Source organism: Biomphalaria glabrata, chromosome 6 (assembly GCF_947242115.1).
Source record: "Biomphalaria glabrata chromosome 6, xgBioGlab47.1, whole genome shotgun sequence".
Taxonomy (NCBI): Eukaryota; Metazoa; Mollusca; class Gastropoda; family Planorbidae; genus Biomphalaria; species Biomphalaria glabrata.
In genome coordinates, this window is record NC_074716.1 from 305273 (window position 1) to 327341 (window position 22069).

Here is a 22069-nt window from a genome sequence, read left to right on the forward strand (position 1 = left end):
CTCATAACACACATTACACTAGACTAGTCCACTAGATTTAGGCTTAGATTTAGATCTATTTAAATTCAACATTCATTTCAGCTTTATTGAAAAATGTTACAAGCTGTCAGCACCTTAAATCTTTATCAAATCATTTAAAATATAACTTCATAGATCTATATAAATAATCCCATCATATATAGGGCAATATAGGCCTAAATCTATTTAAATTCAATTTCTTTAATTTCTATGAAAAAAAAAATAGGTACCTAAATTTACGCTTTATTAATGTCATTCCAATTTTAAATAATAATAATTTACTCCCCCTCCCCATTCCTTTTTTTAAAGTCCTACTTCTACTACAATAGTAAATATTCCTATTATTTCTATTTGTTTTATTTTCTCTCTCTTGCAATCCGCTATAAGCTGGCGATATTTATATAGGTCTGTGAGTCGGCTCTACAGCGCTATTAATTCGATTATTTCTAATATCAGGTGACCGAGCCTCGCTCGGATGAATAATTTGTTAAGGAAGGATATTTACCCGAAGTAATTACAAAAATGAACTATCGGGTAAAGACTATCAATCCGAAGAGTTGATTTTTAGTTCTTTCAGTTCTCAATGTAATTGTACATGGCGATTAGAATAGAAAGTCCCTCCAATAGTAGGCCTATAGAAAACCACAGCTCACGTCTTAACGTTTTACATTGCTTCTTTCATGTAGAACTATTGGGCTATTATAGGCTTGTAAGAAAGTCTTTGCAGTATAACTTCTAAAATGGTTACTTCATGACATTTAATACTGCAATTAGTATATTTATTATGGCTCTGAGACATGGACACTTTACAGAAAAAACTAAGACTTTTTGAGTGCTTTCACCAAAGATGCTTGCGCTCCATCATGGACATACGGTGGCAGGACAGCACTACATACAGCGATGTCCTTGCCAACGCCGGTATGGACAGTATAGTGGGACTTCTTATGGTCCGACAGTTGCACCGGGTAGGGCACGTATCCTGTATGGGAGACGAACGAATGCCAAAGGCAGTCTTTTTTTGTGAGCTAAAAGGTGGTCGACGTAACAGAGGCGCTCCACGGAAATTCTTCAAAGACCAGCCTAGTCGTCAACTTTCCTTGGCTGACATAGAAGAGAGCACCTGGTTGCATGCGGCCTCAGAACGAGACAGCTGGAGGTCTCTCACGAAGGCCGCGAGATACACATTTGAGACCAAAAGAAAATCTGCTGCCGAGAACAAACGCAGACGGCGAAAAGAAAATCTAAATCGGCCACCTGCGGACAATGGTTATGCTTGCCTGGATGTGGCAAAATATGTAGGTCACAGTTGGGGCTGCACAGCAAAGGGAAATACTGCATTCCTCACTTATCTTCGGACTCGAATTTCATACCATTTTGCAAGAATATCGCTGTTTGTATTGTGGTCATTGGTGAAGTCGTTCAAGAAGTCTTAGATGCTTTCTATAAAGTACTCATGTCTCAGATCCACATAGAGGGGTTGAGAGAATACTGGTTGACACTGATTTTTGTAGACAGGCGGAGCGATTTATTTCGCCACACTCTCGCTTGGAGGCGTCCAAAAGCACGACTATCCATGATCACATATCAACCTCTCTTTAAAGCAATGCGTCAATTGATAAAATGCTTCCCAGATAATGTGAAGTTATCTACCACTTTAAGGGATGTCTATGCGCAGTGATCTTTGGGCTGAGTAGGTTTTATTGGGTGACTTTTGGAACATGACTTCTGTTTTACCGAGGTTTATAGGTTAACAAATAAAAAAAAGGCAGCAGCGTGATGAAAATTCGTTGACCGCGAGCTGGATATCATCAGGGCCAGCCCTAGGCCTATGCTGTCACAGTGTTAAACTCCGAAGGTTCAAAAGCCCCGCGCTAATTCTAGGTGTAAATTATTAAATTAAACCATTATAATTTATAATAGGGTTCCCGTGGTCTCATTGTTTTCAAGGAGCTCCTGGAAATCTCCTGAAACTCATAAAAATGTCTTTAAAAAGACAAAATTGTCACTTTGGGGGTGTCAATCAATATGGTAAACGCCAGTCCTACGCGTGATATAAAAAAACGGCATCGTCAGCTTTCATTTAATAAAAATGTAATGCAAATACGAATTTTTTTCTAATACAAAATCTTTATTTTCACTTATTATCTTTATCTCTACCCTTACTGATCCGCGCGCAATCCTCACATTTCACATAGGGCCCCGCAAATGTTAGGGCCGGCCCTGATTGTGCAAGTAAGGCATAGATATGCTGTGTTATGACCATTTCCTATGTTTTGGTATTGGACAGCAGACTTCGAAGCTTAAACACATTGCAATAATTCACTAGCAAAATAATAACAAAGTAAAAGCTACCTACGGGTATAAGCAATTAAAGTGTAAACAACTTATAAAGCCTTTAAAACACAATAACTAATCTTACATTAAGATATTTAATTTCATTATTTTTCTTCCATAAATTCCTAATGGATCAATGTACAATAAGATGGTGCGCAAATGTTTAATTACGCCAATTGAATCATTAAAACTTGTTCTTGTTTGCGAAGAAATGTCTTAGTGTACTGCTGTGAGCCTAGTGACGTAAGCGGTGTCAAGTTTTTTTCCCATTGACGTCATACAGAAAATTTCATTCATAAAACATTCTAGCCAAAATTAATTTTTCGATAATGAGCCATTTTCAAACCGATATAACGGTCGACCTCGAGTTTTCCCGATGTGGCCAATGAGTTGAGAATTTTTTTCTCACTATTATGCACATACCATGAACTTTTAAAGAAAATCGTTAGAGCCGTTTTCGAAATAAAAATTTTTATATATATATATATATATATATATATATATATATATATATATATATATATATATATATATACATACAAGAATTGCTCGCTTAAGAGTATAGGATATGTTTTTATTTCCTCTCTCTTCGAGTATGGTTTCAGCTGGCGATATTAAAAATCAACTAGGTTATCTCCCCCTGAAAATAATTTTTTTTACAATCGATTCAACGCTGAGGCATCGCAAAAATCTGGCCAGTGGTTGCCAGGTGCTGCCTAGAGACGTAAATACGCCAGCTAAAAGCGGAAATTACCCTCCGATGGTTTTGACAATTTTTGATATAATATGTGTTTTGATGTACAGATAATGAATATATGATTCTTTTTTTTCCTTTGCAATAGTATTTGATGTTTTTCCGACGTAATTTTCCTGCGCATCCAAAACAGTCAGACTTTCACCGGGTTTCTATGTGACGCCACAAATGTGTTTTAATCTATTGACTTATTGTATAACAGAAGACCATAAAGCAAAGTTTACATTGTTGTAAAAGAAATATATCTTGGTCTATGCAGTTAGATCTAGATCTTGTAAGTAAAGAAAAAATGCGTATTAAATAGATTTACATGCTTGACTAACCACGGCAGTCTGTATTGTCTCGCCAGACCACTCAACACACAACAAACACTATCGCTTGGTTGTCTTGTCATGACCGACTACACGTAGTCTCGACTAGCCTTACACTGACCAGCTTATTCGAATCAGTCAGACACACGATCTATTTACTTCTTGGGACAGAGAAAGGCTTAGATAAAAAAAATGGTACTCTTTTTCTCGAGTTGATTATCCTAATGCTTTTAGATCTATCTATACATGTGTGTGTGTGTGTATATACACGATCTATTTACTTCTTGGGACAGAGAAAGGCTTAGATAAAAAAAATGGTACTCTTTTTCTCGAGTTGATTATCCTAATGCTTTTAGATCTATCTATACATGTGTGTGTGTGTATATACACGATCTATTTACTTCTTGGGACAGAGAAAGGCTTAGATAAAAAAAATGGTACTCTTTTTCTCGAGTTGATTATCCTAATGCTTTTAGATCTATCTATACATGTGTGTGTGTGTGTGTGTATATACACGATCTATTTACTTCTTGGGACAGAGAAAGGCTTAGATAAAAAAAAATGGTACTCTTTTTCTCGAGTTGATTATCCTAATGCTTTTAGATCTATCTATACATGTGTGTGTGTGTGTATATATACACGATCTATTTACTTCTTGGGACAGAGAAAGGCTTAGATAAAAAAAATGGTACTCTTTTTCTCGAGTTGATTATCCTAATGCTTTTAGATCTATCTATACATGTGTGTGTGTGTGTATATACACGATCTATTTACTTCTTGGGACAGAGAAAGGCTTAGATAAAAAAAATGGTACTCTTTTTCTCGAGTTGATTATCCTAATGCTTTTAGATCTATCTATACATGTGTGTGTGTGTGTGTGTGTATACACGATCTATTTACTTCTTGGGACAGAGAAAGGCTTAGATAAAAAAAAATGGTACTCTTTTTCTCGAGTTGATTATCCTAATGCTTTTAGATCTATCTATACATGTGTGTGTGTATATATATATATAACTGTATCATATCTCTGGACTAGCCCGTCACTAAGCCTAACAGCTACTGTACGAATGAAGCGATACGATTGGTCAAATCTAGTTTCTCTTTCAGTGTTGTTGATGGAAGTGACGTATGAACTAGCTTAAAACAAAATCTCATAGAACCCCGTTTTTTTTTTAGATGTCAAGAATTTACTAACTAATTTATTAAATATAAATGTTTCTAAGCATTTAAATAAAAAATGGTAAAATATTTACTATTACAACTTTTTTACGCAGAATTTAAATATGTCAATAACTCAAATTTGAAAAACCATCGGAGTTTCCCTTTAAAGTAAAAAGGTGTTCTTTTAAGATCAAGAGTTTAAGCATCCGGCGTTTAAACTGATCGTGAAATCGTTTTCGCGGGGCACTTGTTACTCCGACTTCCTTAAACAAAAAGATTGCCTTTGGCATACGGTAGTTTGATTCCGGAAACATTAAACTCAAGGAAAATATATTCTACTGCAGTAAATCATCAGTGTGTTGAAATAGAGGCACATCTGCTTATGTCAAGTCCATTTGTGAGACAATATTACATCCGAAAAACAGCTTGTGAAAACTATAATAAAGTATAGATGGTTAGCCAATACAATAATTGTTTTGTGCTAATATGTTGATATTACGTCATTGTTTGTTGTGAATGTTTATGTGAGAAAGTACTTGAAAGGATAATGTAATAAAAATGAGAGTCTTCAAAGTCTACTTATATCAACACAAAGTCTCTATTTATTAATTGTTATTATTAATGTCTACAGTAGGCCTATTGTTTTTATAACAAAACAGCAGAAAGTGTTTTCAGAGCACTGAAAGGTATTTTTGTTGGTCATGGCATAGCAGAAGAAATAGTGAGTCATTCAACATTCAATATGCCATTCGACAGCTATCAATATAGAGAGTTTGCTTCTGAATGGGGTTTCAAGAAAACAACATCAAGCCCCATTTACCCTCAATCAAATGGTCAAAGTGAGGTGTATGTATGTATCGTAAAGCAGATATTCAACAAAACATACAAAAGTGGAAAGGATCCATATCTCGCTATATTCGAGTATAGAAATACTCCGATAAGTGATGAGGGACATCATTCCAACAGATCCTAAACTATTAAAACCACCGGTAGCTGAAAATGCAGAGACATTACTCAAAGAACGACATATGAGAAACAAAGTGGAAAGGATCCATATCTCGCTATATTCGAGTATAGAAATACTCCGATAAGTGATGAGGGGCATCATTCCAACAGATCCTAAACTATTAAAACCATCGGTAGCTGAAAATGCAGAGACATTACTCAAAGAACGACATATGAGAAACAAAGTGGAAAGGATCCATATCTCGCTATATTCGAGTATAGAAATACTCCGATAAGTGATGAGGGGCATCATTCCAACAGATCCTAAACTATTAAAACCATCGGTAGCTGAAAATGCAGAGACATTACTCAAAGAACGACATATGAGAAACAAAGTGAAATACGATGTTCATGCAAGATTACTTTAAAATTACTCTGTAGGAGAGAAAGTGAGAATTCGTCTAGGACAACCATGGCAGAAAGCAGTTGTTAAAAAACATCATACAGATCTTACATCATAAAGACAAACGATGGAAAAACCTACAAACGAAATCAATGCTTTTTAAATACGTTTCGTAGAAGACATCTCTGGGTACTATGATACCGATGAAGACAACGAACAGCAAACTGTTGAACAAATAAAACAGACAGTTATAGATCAACGTCTACACAACTTGTGCCAGTCAAGACAACCCGAAGTGGTCGAGTTGTTAAAGTTCCTAGTAGATATCAATCTTAAGAAATTTAAAATGAAGGATGTGATAACAACCTTAACCCCTAAAACGCGTATGGCAGTTTAGCCTCTAAACATCAGAATTGTAATTCGATTTTGTTTGCACCCCACTGAAAAACAGCTCAGCACTTTAAGGGTTAAAAGGAAGGAAGAGTTAATATGTTTATATTACTTCATTGTTTGTTGTGAAGTTTATGTGAGAAATTACTTGAAAGGATGTGACGTAATAAAGATGAGAGTCTTCAGCCTATACAATAATTGTATAAACACTGGAAAAATCTTTTATTACGGCGATTGGACGCACGATCACATGCTAACTACTGTAAAAAAAAAAAAAAAACTAAAATTAGATGGCGATATTACAACGTCCTCATGGCTCGCAAAGGCTTTCCTTCAGGGAAAAAGAAGAAAAGGCAGACAGAGACAGATATGGAAAAAGAACATAAAGGAAAAGACGGGCCTATCATTAAGGGAGAATATGTAATAGACTAAAACAACACGAGCTTCAATAAACACAATGATTTTATTCGTCCTTATTTATGCTCTCTACTCCAGCCACTTGTTCTCTATACTCTGACTTCCTTTTACACACTCAAGCATGTACACTCAAGGTCCACTGGTCATTTCATACACAGGCACACACACTGCACTACCAGCCACGCAAAACACATACACTTACTATCACATCTCCCTCCTTAAAAGCTTTGAGATATCAATTGACTATACAAATGATTTCTGTCTCACTATAAACTAATGAGTAAAGTGAATACATCAATTGTTAATATTATCAATAGTAGCAATATAAATTATAAAATGTGTAGTAAAAAAAACAATAACAGTCTAGGTTTACAAATAGACATTAATTATATACAAATTGCATAATAATAAAAAGATATACATGTATCTAATTATCTGCGTCAGGGTAACGTACTGGTGGCCGAACTTGCCTACCATATCGAGTTATTACAGGCGGCGGATTGGTAGTGTTAGTCTGTTCCTGTTGCACATTTGTATCGCTCACGTTCTCTGGCTGTTTTGTTTGACCATTAATGACTGCCTCTGGGGTGTCCATTTCAAAAATATCAGGCATGACAATGGACCCTCATTTGCTTGTCAAGCATTTCTGAAATTTTCTAATTTTTTTCTTTTATAATAATTTGTAGTTTTCTACAACATAATAGTAAACAATATCAGGAAAACGGGAGACTACTCCACGGACTACGTCTATGTGCTACATCATATAACATGTAACATAGCGATCAACAAGAGTGCTTTAAAAAGACAAATTAATGTCAATCATATTTCTAAGGACGATGGCTCAAGTCCGATGGACCAAAAGTAAAACATACCTGTCAAAGATAAATCAAAGACGTTAATGTATTTTTTTTTAATTTTCTTAACAGGGGATGGACGTAGATGTTTAAAAAAAAAAATAAACATGGTTACCTTAGAAAAGAGAAGGCAACATTGGCCAGAGATGTTAGAGGGCTGAATAAAAAAATGTAAACAAGCAAATAAAAAAAGGCCACTTTAAAAAAACAACAAAGCATTGAGTGAAAGGAGAGTCTCTATCAATCGCGGCTATATCTCTCAATATTACAAGACTTATCTCTTCTTTTTCTATGTACAACAAAATTAATCAATTATCACTAATTGATTAACTAATTGGTAAAAATGTTTTATTAGCGGCCCCCGATAGGGGAAAAGACGCTATTAGTTTTGTGCGAAATGTCTGTCCGTCTGTCCCGTTTAGATCTCGTAAACTACAAAAGATATTGAAAATCCGACATCACAATATTTTAGACCATTTAAAGTTCTGATGCAACGGCTACTTTTTTTTTCTGAAAGCGAAAAATCTAATTTTTAAAATCAGTTATGCAAGCAGTTCAGTTTTTTTAAGGAGAAAAAGCTAATTAGTATGCATTATAAGTTAGACCAAATTGTAAGACAAATTTCCTTACGGATAATAAAGATTATTATTATTATTATTATTATTATCATTGAGACGAATAGTAATCTTGTAAACTTCATTTTCCTTAACTTTTTTTTTCTATTGCGGAAATTATTTTTTTTTGAGCATTCGAATAAGAGATTGATTGAGTAGCTAACACTTGAGGATTTATTCTGTGGATTACTTGTGTTTCTGTGGGTTTTTTTTGTGATTCTGTGGATTTTTGTGTTACTGTTTAGAGTGGACGGCGCGAGGGTTGTGTAGTAAAGTACTGTGTAGTTTGTAGTGTAGTTATCGTCTCTTTTCTGTCTCTGTACTTGTGATAAACCCTTATTGAAAAAAAGGACCTGGATGGTGGACCTGTCCACGCCCAGGTACATTGCTTCTAAAGCTGTCAGGCCAAGGGGCTGTTAAGGCCACTATGGCGAGCCTAATAGAGTGCCTGAAACTAACACCGGACGAAGTGAGTTCTCTATCGCTTCGAGAACCCCTTTGTCTGGTTCCTGGTCCCAACATCCGCCCGAGTGAGAACCCGTATACTAGGGAAATCATTTGGGAATGAGAAGGACTTCAAGGTAGATGTCTGTACCTTAAAAGACGAAAAAATCAGGGTTATCCTTCACTGGGTAGCACAAACCATAAACAAATCAAAGATAGGAGAAATCTTTGGAGCCTTTGCAGAAGAAGGCTCCAAGATAGAGCCAAGCAAGCTAGGCAACTCAGATAAGTGGGCGGCTTGGATAAAACTCCGCAAACAGACTGAACTCTCTGTGACGAAACGCGTCCCTTCTCAATACATAACTGACCAGTGCGAAACTAACCCCCCCCCCCCCTCTTAACCACTAGTTAGCATTGTATAGCCCCTTTTTACACTAAACCGACCAGTGTAGAAGACGAACATCCTATTACACCAAGGTTAGATCCAACCCCCAAATTATAGGCCATAAACACACATCCCAAGTTACACCCGAAACAAACGTACGCAGCCGTTAAGTTCAGGAACATTAAAATTGAAAGTTACGCCCCAAACGCCGAAACAAAAGCACGCAACCGTAGAGTCCAGGGACATTAAATTTTGGTGTCCACGTACATCCCTTTGAGTCGACACTCCTAACGCCCAGGGCTATTCAAATTGTTCCCATCCGCTGTACCATCGAGCGATAGTCCAGCCTGATAATTGTTGCATGGTTCCGCTTTCATCCTCCTTCGCCCCCCCCCCCCGGGTCGCGGGTTAAAGAAGTCATGTGAGTGAGCCCCAAATGAAAAGATTGGTCCAATTTAACAATTCTAAACTCAAAAGACTCGCTGGCCATTGGATCGTCACTACTCTTAACATACCGCTCGGGAACCTATAAAAGCCGGATTCGAAAGTTTCAGGTTAATGCCATTCTAGATCAGAATCACTGAGAAGTCAGAAGACTCTCAAGTCAACGATTCATTTGGGAACTTGTGTAAGGCAAAGCGGGTGAGTTGGAAAAACTTTATCATTATTATTTAGTGTGTCTTCGCCTGTAACATTTACGTTCATGTATCATTACCATGTTAACACTTGTTTGCTTCCAAATATTATATTTGTAAATCTCTATGAATATGTGCTCCTTAATAACTCGTCAATGTTGACTGTATTCCCAACGGTGGACATCCACCTTACAATTTAGTTAATCCTAATGTCTATTTATGCATTTGTTATTTATTCATATCCATATTCATCTGGACCTACTCGCGTCTAGATTATTTCCTTGCCTGTGCATATGTAACTGTATATGTGCATATATATATACATTATAATTATGCTTGTTTTTGCTATGCACATACTGTGCTGTTACCATGCATCCTTAGGCCCGAGAATCAGTCTCGCGTGTCTACCCCACCATTTTCGGCTTGTCAGCCTGCATAGTTATGTGCCCTTTTCTACCCCCCCCCCCTTTTCTTGTCACGACCCTCTGGTCAAGAGCGATCGTGCGGAGGTCACGGATCGTGGACTTGTTTACCTGTGGGTCAATGAGGTCACAGGGGCTACAACCCAGTAATACGGTCCCCCTGTTTCCCTCCTCATTTATGCCCCTGCCTTGTACATTAATATGTGTATTCGTAATATTGTTATTATATCATTTGTATAGTAATTATTATCAGACCTTGTGAACTGTCGTTAACATGTATCTTAGTTAGTCTGAGGGAGACGCTCCTATCAAGGATGCGCCCTTCGCCAACCAGCCTGTATGGTTTAATAATTCAGGCTCCTCTCATGTCTCATTTCATAGCCTCCTACACCAGGGCAGGCGTGTTTTGTTGCCTGAAGGCAGTCCTCAGCAGCTCTCCACACATTCCCGTTGAGGGTGAGTCACTCATCGCCCTCGACCAGAACTGAAGGCATTCCAGGCTGAAGTCCCAGGACCGGTCTGCAACTACCGCAGGAGTAAGCCCACCGCGTGGCATCCTCATATTCCTCACACTAGTGCCTGCCTACCTGCAGGCCACCAGCAACTGGCTGCCAGCACAACGGAGTTTCAACTTACCCCACCCCGAAGGAGAACCTGGAACAACAGATAAGTGAGAGACAGCCGAATAAGCAAACCATACACGAATCTTTATGAGCAACATCCCATTATATTCAGTTACGATACGAGGACGATCCGAGGACCTACAAGGTCCTCGTGACCATCCCAAGACGTAGACAACAGTGCTGGCATTGCGGACAGGATCAGCACTGGTCAAACCAGTGTCCAAATATAGCGAACCCCAGACGGGACCAAAACCCAACAGAATGTGCAAAGGGAAAATCTCCTATGCCATGGCCCTAAAAGGGGAGGGAGAGAAAAAGCAATCCGAGATTGATCAACAGCTAAAAAAGATGGCTTCACAATGGTTGAAAGCAGCAAAGGAGGGGGGAAAAAAACAAAAAGAAGCTATGGGAGCTACTCCAAGTGGTCTCCCCCCCCCCACCTAACAGCCCTGAAAACAAATCTAAGCAAAGTAAAAAAAAAATTAAAACATCCGGAGGGGCAAGTTCAGCACCCACCACCAAAAACCAAAATAACAAGAAAGAGGGCCCTCTATCTCTCTCTTCCTCATCAGAGGATCTAAACGAGGATCCCCGAGTAGAGGAGGAGAAAAGAGAGGAAGAACAGTTCAAGCTCGAGCTGAACTTTCCAGACTCCCCGTCAGTGCTAGTCATAGATGAGGGCGAGGACCCTAACACACATTCAAATACATAAACAACATAGCAACTCTTAAAGATAAAATGCATACACACACAATAGAATAACAAACACGCAAACCAATCTTACACAATCATGGCAGACATCAAAATTTTGACACTCAACATCAGAGGGATTAACAATAAACACACATACATAGCACACCTCACAAGGAAATAAAAGCCAGATTTTATCTTTCTGCAAGAGACCAACACACAGAGTACAAGGCCAAAAAAGCAGTCTCTCTTATGGGCCTCCAGGAGGGTTATTTTAGTTAAGGTAGAAAACCACGAGGAACAGCCATTTTACAAACATCCAATAGGTTTTCAATCACACACTCATATCAAGACAATAGCGGGAGGATAGTAATAATTAGGACAAGCTCACAAAAACACACATACACATTAGTCAACATTTTTGCACCCGCTCAAAAAAAAAAAGAGAAACACGAGTTTTTTGGAATGCTAAGTAACATTCTACACACTCAGTACGCAGGAGAAAATGTGATAGTAGGGGGTGATTTAAATTACATTGATTTCCAATTAGACAAGCAAAACACAAACACAGAGGGTCCTGCTCCTCATGTAACAATTAAAACGCATGACTATTTGGGGGGGAGTCATCAAGGCTTTCCGGTTAGTAGATGCCTATAGAGAAGTAGAGGTCACGGGCCGGGTCACCACGTTCAGGGACAAGGCACACCAAATAGAAACACGGATAGATAGAGTGTCAAGGGCGTGCGAAACAAATAGTGTAACACATCTCGTAGAGACGTTACAATATACAGACCATAAAGGAGTCTTAGTGGAACTGCTGAACCCAAAACTAAAACAGAAAAAACAAAAACACCGATTTGGAAACTTAACAACGACCTCCTAAATGACCCGCTCTATTTAAAAACAATCGCAAACCTCCTCAAATATATAATACATGACTCAAACACACCCCATTTCAAAGTCACACAAATATGGACGCTAATTAAAAGCTCCATTAAGCAGCAAAGCCAAATACTGGCCACACTAGTCAACTCAAAAAGGAAAAAAGAAGAGGAAAGACTTAAAAATTTACTAACACACGAAGAAGACGAAGCAGCCAAAACACATATACTAAAACAACTAGAAGAACTATTTAACTATCAATACAAAGGAGCGGAATTGAGGTGCAAAAGTAAAAAAATAACCGAAGGGCCTAACAAACTTTTTTAATCAGCAGAACAAAACATACAAATTGACAGAACTATTGACAACATTATTGATAGTAAAGGAGAAACTATACACGACCTGGACAAAATAACAGACCTATTTACGAAACACTTTACTAATTTGTATGACAAGGAACAACGGACGACAACGCACAAAAAGTATTTTTACAGAACTGCAAAGAAATTCCAATGACAGAACAGATAGAGATAGACGCTCCCTTTACGCTAGACCAGCGGTTCTCAACCTTTTAAGCACGGTGACTCCTTTTTACAATCTCCCACTCTGCCGCGACCCCACCTCACACACACACATACAGCAATAGAAGAATAGACAATAACAATCCATATTTTTTATGGTCTTAGACGACCCCTGGCAAATTGTCAATCGACCCCCAAGGGTTCGCGATCCACAGGTTGAGAACCCCTGCACTAGACGAACTGAGGGCTGCTTTAGATACAACACAAAACAACAAATCCCCTGGCCCAGACGGTCTGACGTTTGAATTTTACAAAGCCTTTTTTCCCCCAAATAGGACCCCTACTATAAACCAATACAGCGACATGTTAGTGACAGAACAGTTACCTAGAAATTTCAACTTAGCACACATCACACTTCTACCAAAAAAAAAAACAAGAAAACAACACCTCACCTAGCGACTTTCGACCTATCTCACTTCTAAACACCGACTACAAACTCCTGACGAAAATGATTTTTCTAAGACTAAAACCCCTCATACCACACTTAATAGGACAGGACCAATACTGTAGCAACCCAGACAAAAACATCGACGAACTTAACCATTTTTTAAGAGACATTATATATTACTGTAAAGACAAAGACTTGACCAGGAAAAGGCCTTTGACAGAATAGACCATGATAAATCAAAATACTAGACAAGGCGAAGACAGATGGAAGAAATACATAAAGCTAGTTTACACTGATGCCACAAGCAAACTCATAATAAACCAAACCCTTAGTGGCAGTATCCCTATTAGACGATCTGTTAAACAAGGGTGTCCCCTTTCACCTTTTTTATACACCCTTTGCATAGAACCCCTTTTAGAAACCATCAGGCTAGATAGTGGAATCACGGGGATAAGAATCCCAGGCCCACGCCCGTAGTTAAAGTTAAAGCATACGCTGATGACACCACCCTTTTTCCCTCTTCGGAAAAAGACATAGCCGCAATCACAGATAAGTTTATTCAATTTGGGAGGGCAAGCGGGTCAAAAATCAACATAAATAAATCTTGTATTATGGGATTGGGCAGGTGGGAAATCCCCTCAAACATCCCCTTTAACCTTAAAATAGAGAAGGAAATTAAAATATGCGGCATCACGTGGACAAGCAACCCAACATATTACCACACACAGCAGTGGGAAAATATTTTAAAGAAAACCAAAAACACACTTAAAAGATTTCATTATGCAGCAACTACTATATTTGGTAGAGCAATACTAGTAAACAACCTGGTCATCCCGAAGATAGTTTATTTAGCAAACATCACAGAACCTCCACCAACTTTTATACCAAGCATAAACACAATCATTAGGAATTTTATATTTAAAAGCACTATCAGAAACATTAAACACACAACACTTATACATAACAAAGAGGATGGAGGATAAACTTACAGGACATCAGAACCAAAAAACAAGCACTTAGATTTAAATACATAGGACAAATAGCCAAGAACCCAAACAATTTTCCATGAACATTATACTACTACGACCTAAGGTTAAATAAAATAATTCCAATAAAAAATGACAACCCACACCACTTTGATACAAACACACATCCATTTTACAGATCCATATCAAGAATACTCCCCGGCAATGAACATCTAATACACAGTAAATTAAAAGACACATACACAACACTTAAGAAACAATTACAAGAAAGATTATTCAATAGGATCAAATGGAGTAGAGAGTTAGGTGTAATACATTTCAGAGACACTTTTATAAATCTACACAGCAAACACATTACACCCAAAGCCAGAGAAATAACATACAGACTAATCTTCGGGATGACCCCTGTCGGAAGTAAGAAAAGAAATGTACACACGTGTTTTATGTCACACAGATAATGGTAACAATGAAAGCCATATGTTTTTAAAATGTAAAATATTTGATAATGTTAGATGCACTATGAAAGACATACTAGAGGCAAACTGTAACACCATTGTTAATCTTAACCTAGCTATTGTTTTAAATAAATTGCCTAAAATCAAAAGTAAGATGATTCATAAATTTAATCTAATAATAGTGAGTGAATACAGAAGTCTTGTGTGGCACAGTAGAATTAAAGTTGTTAATAACAATGTATCTTTAAATCATTATAATCTAGAGCAGTGATGCCAAAAGTATGGCCCGCGGGCCAGATCCGGCCCGCGACGTGAGTCCATCCGGCCCGCCGGAATGTCGGCACAAGGTGTAGAAAATCCCCCCTTTTTCCAAAAAAAAAATTGTAAAAATGTATCTTTACTTACGTTAGGGGCTTAGGGCCCTGAATTTCTCTCCTGATGATAAGTTCCTTGACATTTAACATTTGTGCGATTATGAAATAGGTATCTGAGTGTAGAATGTACGTTTTCTACCAGGAAAAGTGAACGGTTCTTTACTTGTTTGTGGAACATGATAATAAGCCAACATATTTGTTTTATAAAGAAAGTGTGGCTATTTAAAATAAAACAACAACATATAAACGACATTATGAAACAAATATGACGGCATTCTTGGTTTGAGCCGCGAATAAAAGATTGTTAAACTACGCCTAGAAATTGGAGGATTGATGGGAATATTTACCAAAAAGAGACAGGAAAATAATAATAATAATAATAATTTTATTTATAAAGCGCTGTTAACAAACAAAATGTAGGCTCAAGGCGCTGTAACAACATTACAAACAAAAACACGAGAGCTGAAATGACAGTTAATCTAAAAAAGTTTTAAACAGATAGGTCTTAATGTTCTTCTTAAAAGTGGTGTAGCATGTTGTCTGTCTGAGATCAATGGGGAGTGAGTTCCAAACCTTTGGTCCGTGAACTGAATGTAAAGCTAGCTACAATGTTGCTCATATTCTAAGCACAGAAATGAAGCCCAAACTTGCTGATATTTTAAGTAGAGAAATAAAGCCATCTTCTGACGCGGGGAAAAAAGATACATTTCAAATATCCCATTAATTAATGAAGCACAGGATCTACGGGTTTCAAGTTAATATCGTTTTTTAGGCCTACTTTTTTTTTCATGTGGCCCGCGACACGAGTGTCGGAAATAAAAGTGGCCCGCGGGTCGAATTAGGCAGGGCATCACTGATCTAGAGTTAATATTTAGAAAAAAAATTGAAGATAGAATTGATAACTATACTGGTTAGATAGAAATTGTAATTATTGTATAATTTATTGTCCCTGACTAAATTGTCAGGCCTCAGAGATAAAAATCTAAATACTGTAATCAATCTGTAAAGTTACTCTATTGGTATTATGTCAATTAGTTTAAGTGGTTATGCGAGTGTGTGAGAGTGTGTATGTACCTGGGTTAAAGAGAGTTTGGGCTGAGAGATGCGGGATAGGAATCAAGTTGAACTTTATTTATCTATGGAAAACTACTAAAGAACTGTCTTTTAAAGGGAAGTCAACACTTTTGAAGAATTATTTCTCCCTCGCGGTTACGTCCTCTTTGATCACATGATCGGAGAGCATGTCACAAGTCAACATCAAGTGTGTCTGTAGTACACTCACAGAACACGGCAAGCCCGTGGAAACGTAACAAGAACACTATGACAATGTCTATATCTTAGCGGCAGCCTCATCCTAGTTATACTGGGAAACAAAGGAATAAGAAAACAAGACGCAACTGAATGGAGCCTGCGAAGAGACTAGAAACAAAAATAACCAAAACCCATAATCCTAAAGAATATAGACAAGGGCAGACAATTGAAAGTCAAGAATCTTTTATGAATAATGTAATATTTTAAGACATTAACTATTTTTTTAAACCCCTCGTAATGAGAGAAAAAAGAATCCTTAATCGACACCCCTATCCTGAAATAATTTACACAGAACCCCGAACAATTGTGATACAGCAGTACGTTTGCTTGGTTAACTATCCCAAAATGACTAACAGACTCACGGGCCACCTTGATGATACCAGAGTAGCCCTCTTACATCTCAAGGAGACCCGTAAAAAATTGTCGTGAGAGGGATTAACCTGTTCCCTGACCAGTCTTTTTTAAATACAGGGCAGCGGTATAAAACCCTATATTGGCTTGCCTTGTCTAATTACTTGCTACTACCTGGGAACATAGCATTGCTTCAAAGTCAATGTCCTGAAAGATTGTTAATGTGCAACTTTGTTAATGAACTCATTTATGTTGAAGATTGTTACTGTTAAAGCAATAATACTGAGTCTACTTATCAAGGAAGTCCTTTTTCTCTGTATTACTTCGTAGAAAAGATGAGGTTCTGTTGTGTAAAATTAAATATTATTATATGTCTAAAATACTATTTGATGAGACAGAATGGAGGCCTAGGATGAAATCAGTCACTTTTTCCTCTTCGCACTACCATCAAGTTCAATACATTATGTCCCCTTTAGCCATAAAGTGACAACGACAAATGCCAAGTGCTTGAAAGGAAACATAAACTAATTGGATACAATTACACTACAGAGTTCTTTTTGCTTCGTTTAATTTTTTTGAAAATGTCTACAAGATAAGATAACTTAAAGTCAGGTTGACTACAATTGACAACCTTAGCGTTGTCAAATTAGTAGATATTAAATGAATTGTTATTTCTTGACCACTCATGTTTTATTTTTTTTATTTTTTTTGAAAATGTCAACAAATTATTAGATATTAAATGAATTGTAATTTCTTGGGAAAAAAAAAAGAATAAGAGATTGAGCGGTAAAGCGCTTGGCTTCCGAACCGGGGGTCAAGGGTTCAAATCCTGGTGAAGACTGGGATTTTCAACTTTGGAATCTTTGGGCGCCTCTGAGTCCACTCAGCTCTAATGGGTACCTGACATTAGTTGGGAAAAGTAAAGGCGGTTGGTCGTTGTGCTGGCTACATGACACCCTCGTTAACCGTAGGCCACAAAAACAGATGAACTTTACATCATCTGCCCTATAGATCACAAGGTCTGAAAGGGGAACTAGTTAGGCCAGGTTCACATCTAACTTTATATTCACTTTCACCTATCCTTTGATCTGCGGGACCGTTGGGGCACTACACAAGATCTGTTAACCTTCTTTCTCCATTATCTCTCATTTGTCTTTAAGATATAATTTCATTCGGATGTTCTTTCTGAAAATATTGAAGCCTGCCTGGGTGGACCACTTCGGGGACCGATTTTGAGTTTGTGTTTCCACACAAACTGTCTTTTGTAACCTTGTTAATTCAGGTGTTGTCAAAACAGTCATAGAATCGTCATAGACAATTAATAATTGTGCGAAATTTCCACTTGATTATAAATTAAAAAATTGAAAAAAAAATTGTGTTAAGAATCCACACAGACAGACAGACAGACGCAGTGAGTTAATATAAACTATGTAAAAATAGATCAGTGTGTCAACAAACCAGTTGAAGTCAGTCTTAGCGAATAGAACTTCTCTTTCATTAGTCGATGTGTTGTCAACTTGACCACAGAAATATCCATAACTTTTGAAGACAAAATTGAAGCATTTTATTTTAGTCATACTTCTAGAAGGCAAACCAGTTGGGTTAGGAATCAATGGCAGTGAGAAGATAATTACAGCATCCATGTGTTTATCTAGTGGTTCATGCTGAGACTCAAACTCTGCTTATTGGTTTTCTAGTTAATTCAAACTTATTTCTACAGTGAGCTATGGAAAGTGCTCTCAATTAGATCAACTCAGTACATGCATATAAACTCTAAAAAGGACTCTTGACGAATGCATAATCAATTTATGTGACTGGAAAATACTTGCGGGATCGTGGCAACAAGTGGTCAATCGTGACCAATAACTGCTTGCCTCGTGCACTCAGGTCTACGACTGTGTTGGTACAAGAGATCTTTGTCATTAGTTTGAAAAAGTAAAGGCGGCTGGTCGATGTGCTGTCCACAGGATACCCTTGTTAATCGTCGGCTATATAAACAGATAAGTTTTATATTTTATCCGTCCTTTTGGATCGCTAGATCTGCAAGGGGAAGTAATGCTTCTTTTTCTTCATTACAAAATACTAGAAAATTATGCACGTCATTTTTAACACTATCACCCAGTCACACCCCTAAAATAAAGTCTCTTTAGTTGACTACCCGGGAAACGGTTGCCTAAATAAACATTATTAAATATAGATGGAGAGATAGATAGATAGATAGATAGATAGATAGATAGATAGATAGATAGATAGATAGATAGATAGATAGATAGATAGATAGACAGATAGACAGATAGACAGACAGACAGACAGACAGACAGACAGACAGACAGACAGACAGACAGACAGACAGACAGACAGACAGATAGATAGATAGATAGATAGATAGATAGATAGATAGATAGATAGATAGATAGATAGATAGATAGATAGATAGATAGATAGATAGATAGATCCTATACCATTTCTTTGCCGATGACTCACAGTTATACGATTCCTCAGTACCCTCAGAGGTGTCGCATCTGGCAGAGAAAATCAGTAGTACCGTTGCAAGGGTGAGTGAACAATTGGATGGTTGAAAATAAACTCAAGATGAACGAAGATAAGACAGAAATAATTAAGATTGACACTCGGAACAACGTCTCAAAAGTTGACAGCACAGATTCTCTTTTTATCACGAACTGCCAGCTTCCTTATGTCCAAGTAGTGCGGAATCTTGGAAGTTTTCTTCAACTCAACACTATCTTTCGACCCACACATAAGTCAGCTCTGCAAGGGTCTTTATCTACAGCTGCATAGATTTGGCCAGATCCGACCATATTTAACAACGGAGTCAACAAAAACGCTAGCTGTGGCATTCATACTCGCCCGCCTTGACTACTGTAACGCCGTGCTAGCAGGTATACCTAATGACGAAATAGCTAAACTGCAACGTATACAGAACAACGCCGCACGAATAGTACTTAGAAAAACAAGACAAGATTCTGCTACTACGCTCTTGAGCACGCTCCATTGGCTTCCCGTAAAAGCGAGAATCGATTACAAGGTCGCCACACTTTGTCATCAGTGTATATATAACAATGAGATGCCCTTGTACCTTAGAGAACTGATTACTCCATATGTCCCCCTGAGAGCCCTGCGCTCAATGGACTCAACGCTTTTAGTGGTGCCACGTTTCTCCCTCAAAAGCTACGGTCTGCGGGCTTTTTCAGGGCACGGACCAAAGGTTTGGAACTCACTCCCCATTGATCTCAGACAGACAACACGCTATACCACTTTTAAGAATAACATTTTTTTTTTTAGATTACTTTTTGATTTCCGTTGTCGTGTTTGTGTTTGTAATGTTATTACAGCGCCTTAAGCCTACATTTTGTTTGTTAACAGCGCTTTATAAATAAAATTATTATTATTATTATTATTATTATAGATGGATGGATGAATGGATGGATGGATGGATAGAGACAGACAGACAGATAGATAGATAGATAGATAGATAGATAGATAGATAGATAGATAGATAGATAGATAGATAGATAGATAGATAGATACATAGATAGATAGATAGATAGATAGATAGATAGATAGATAGATAGAGATAGATGATAGATAGATAGATAGATATATAGATAGATAGATAGATAGATAGATAGATAGATAGATAGATAGATAGATAGATAGATAGATAGATAGATAGATAGATAGATAGATAGATAGATAGATAGATAGATAGATAGATAGATAGATAGATAGATAGATAGATAGATAGATAGATAGATAGATAGATAGATAGATAGATAGATAGATAGATAGATAGATAGATAGATAGATAGATAGATAGATAGATAGATAGATAGATAGATAGATAGATAGATAGAGACAGACAGACAGACAGACAGACAGACAATTGGACAGACAGATAGACAGACAGATAGATAGATAGATAGATAGATAGATAGATAGATAGATAGATAGATAGATAGATAGATAGATAGATAGATAGATAGATAGATAGATAGATAGATAGATAGATAGATAGATAGATAGATAGATAGATAGATAGATACGAATCCCGTATAGGGGACTACCATATGCCAAAGGTATTATTTTTTTAGTGAGCTGAATGATGGATGGAAATTAGCCACCACCCCCCATTTTTCCCCCGAAACGCTTTAAAGGTCAGCTAGCTATACCTGACATAGAAGAGAGCACCTGGCAGCAGGTGACTTACAAACAAAACAGCTGAAGATTTCTCACAAAGACCCAGGGATACATATTTCAGACTAAAAAAATCCACTGCCATGGACAGACGTAGACGGCGAAAAGACACCCTAAATTGACCACTGGCAGACAATTGTTTGGTTTACGCAGTATGTTGTAAAATGTTTAGGTAGCAGGCAGTCGCAGGTAGACTGCGTATCCACGGGAAATACTGCATTCCAATCTTTGTTTTCAAAGACAATCCGTACTACTACAATAATTATTATTATTAACTTCAATGATACGTGGAGATAAACAGTTCAAATTGAAATAAAGTAAGGCACATATAAATTAGTATGCTGTGTTGTTGGCACGTGTCGCTCAACTGCCCCCCCCCCCAACCCCCCACCCCAAAAAAAAAACAAAAAAAACTAGAGATCTGACTCAAGATGTACTGACTCAAGATAAGTTGTGTTTTCTAAGTGACTAGAGATAGGACAAAAGCAAGCTTTGCACTCTAGATTATGCTTGGAAATTATAATCATTTTAATAGGGGTCTACTTTCATTTTCTTTGCATTAATTGTAGTTGGGTGAACTCCTAAAAATACCTAATTTCAAAATCCAAGTTTTCATTGAGATTTCAACCCAAATATCTTGGTTCAGAAGCCAAGAGTTTTACCACTCAGCCACCAAGTCCCCACGTAGTAGAAGTAGTAATGTAGTAGTAGCCTACATTACAACTTAAATTCCGATTCTTGGACAATATCAAGTTAAAAACAAATAAAAATCATAGAAAGATGTTACAGTCAACACGCCGGAAGTGTGTACACATGTTTTTAACCCGATGCGACTGTCATGTAACTCCTTACCATTCGTATTGGCTGACGTCATCCAAACACACTCTGGTGACGTAGTTCACACACAACACTAGGCCAACAGCGAGGTCAAGAAAACTGCAGTCCAAACCTACAACACATAAAGCACCAAAGCTTACAATGTCTGAAATGTTCATTTGAAACTGGAACATTCCAAAAACTAAAGCGACAATGACCTTCAACCTTTCTTTTTTTTTTAACCAAAGAGGATGAATAATAACAAGAGGGGGAAACAAGCGTAAAATCACGTCCCACTAAGGCCGCCTCT

At 37.5% G+C, this 22069-nt stretch overlaps 1 pseudogene; it reads right to left on the reverse strand.

Annotated features, from left to right (window-relative positions):
• The window catches only part of LOC106061156 (dynein axonemal heavy chain 6-like), a 146998-nt pseudogene extending 125166 nt beyond the window's left edge, over positions 1-21832 (reverse strand).
• Positions 21833-22069: the final 237 nt, after the last annotated feature.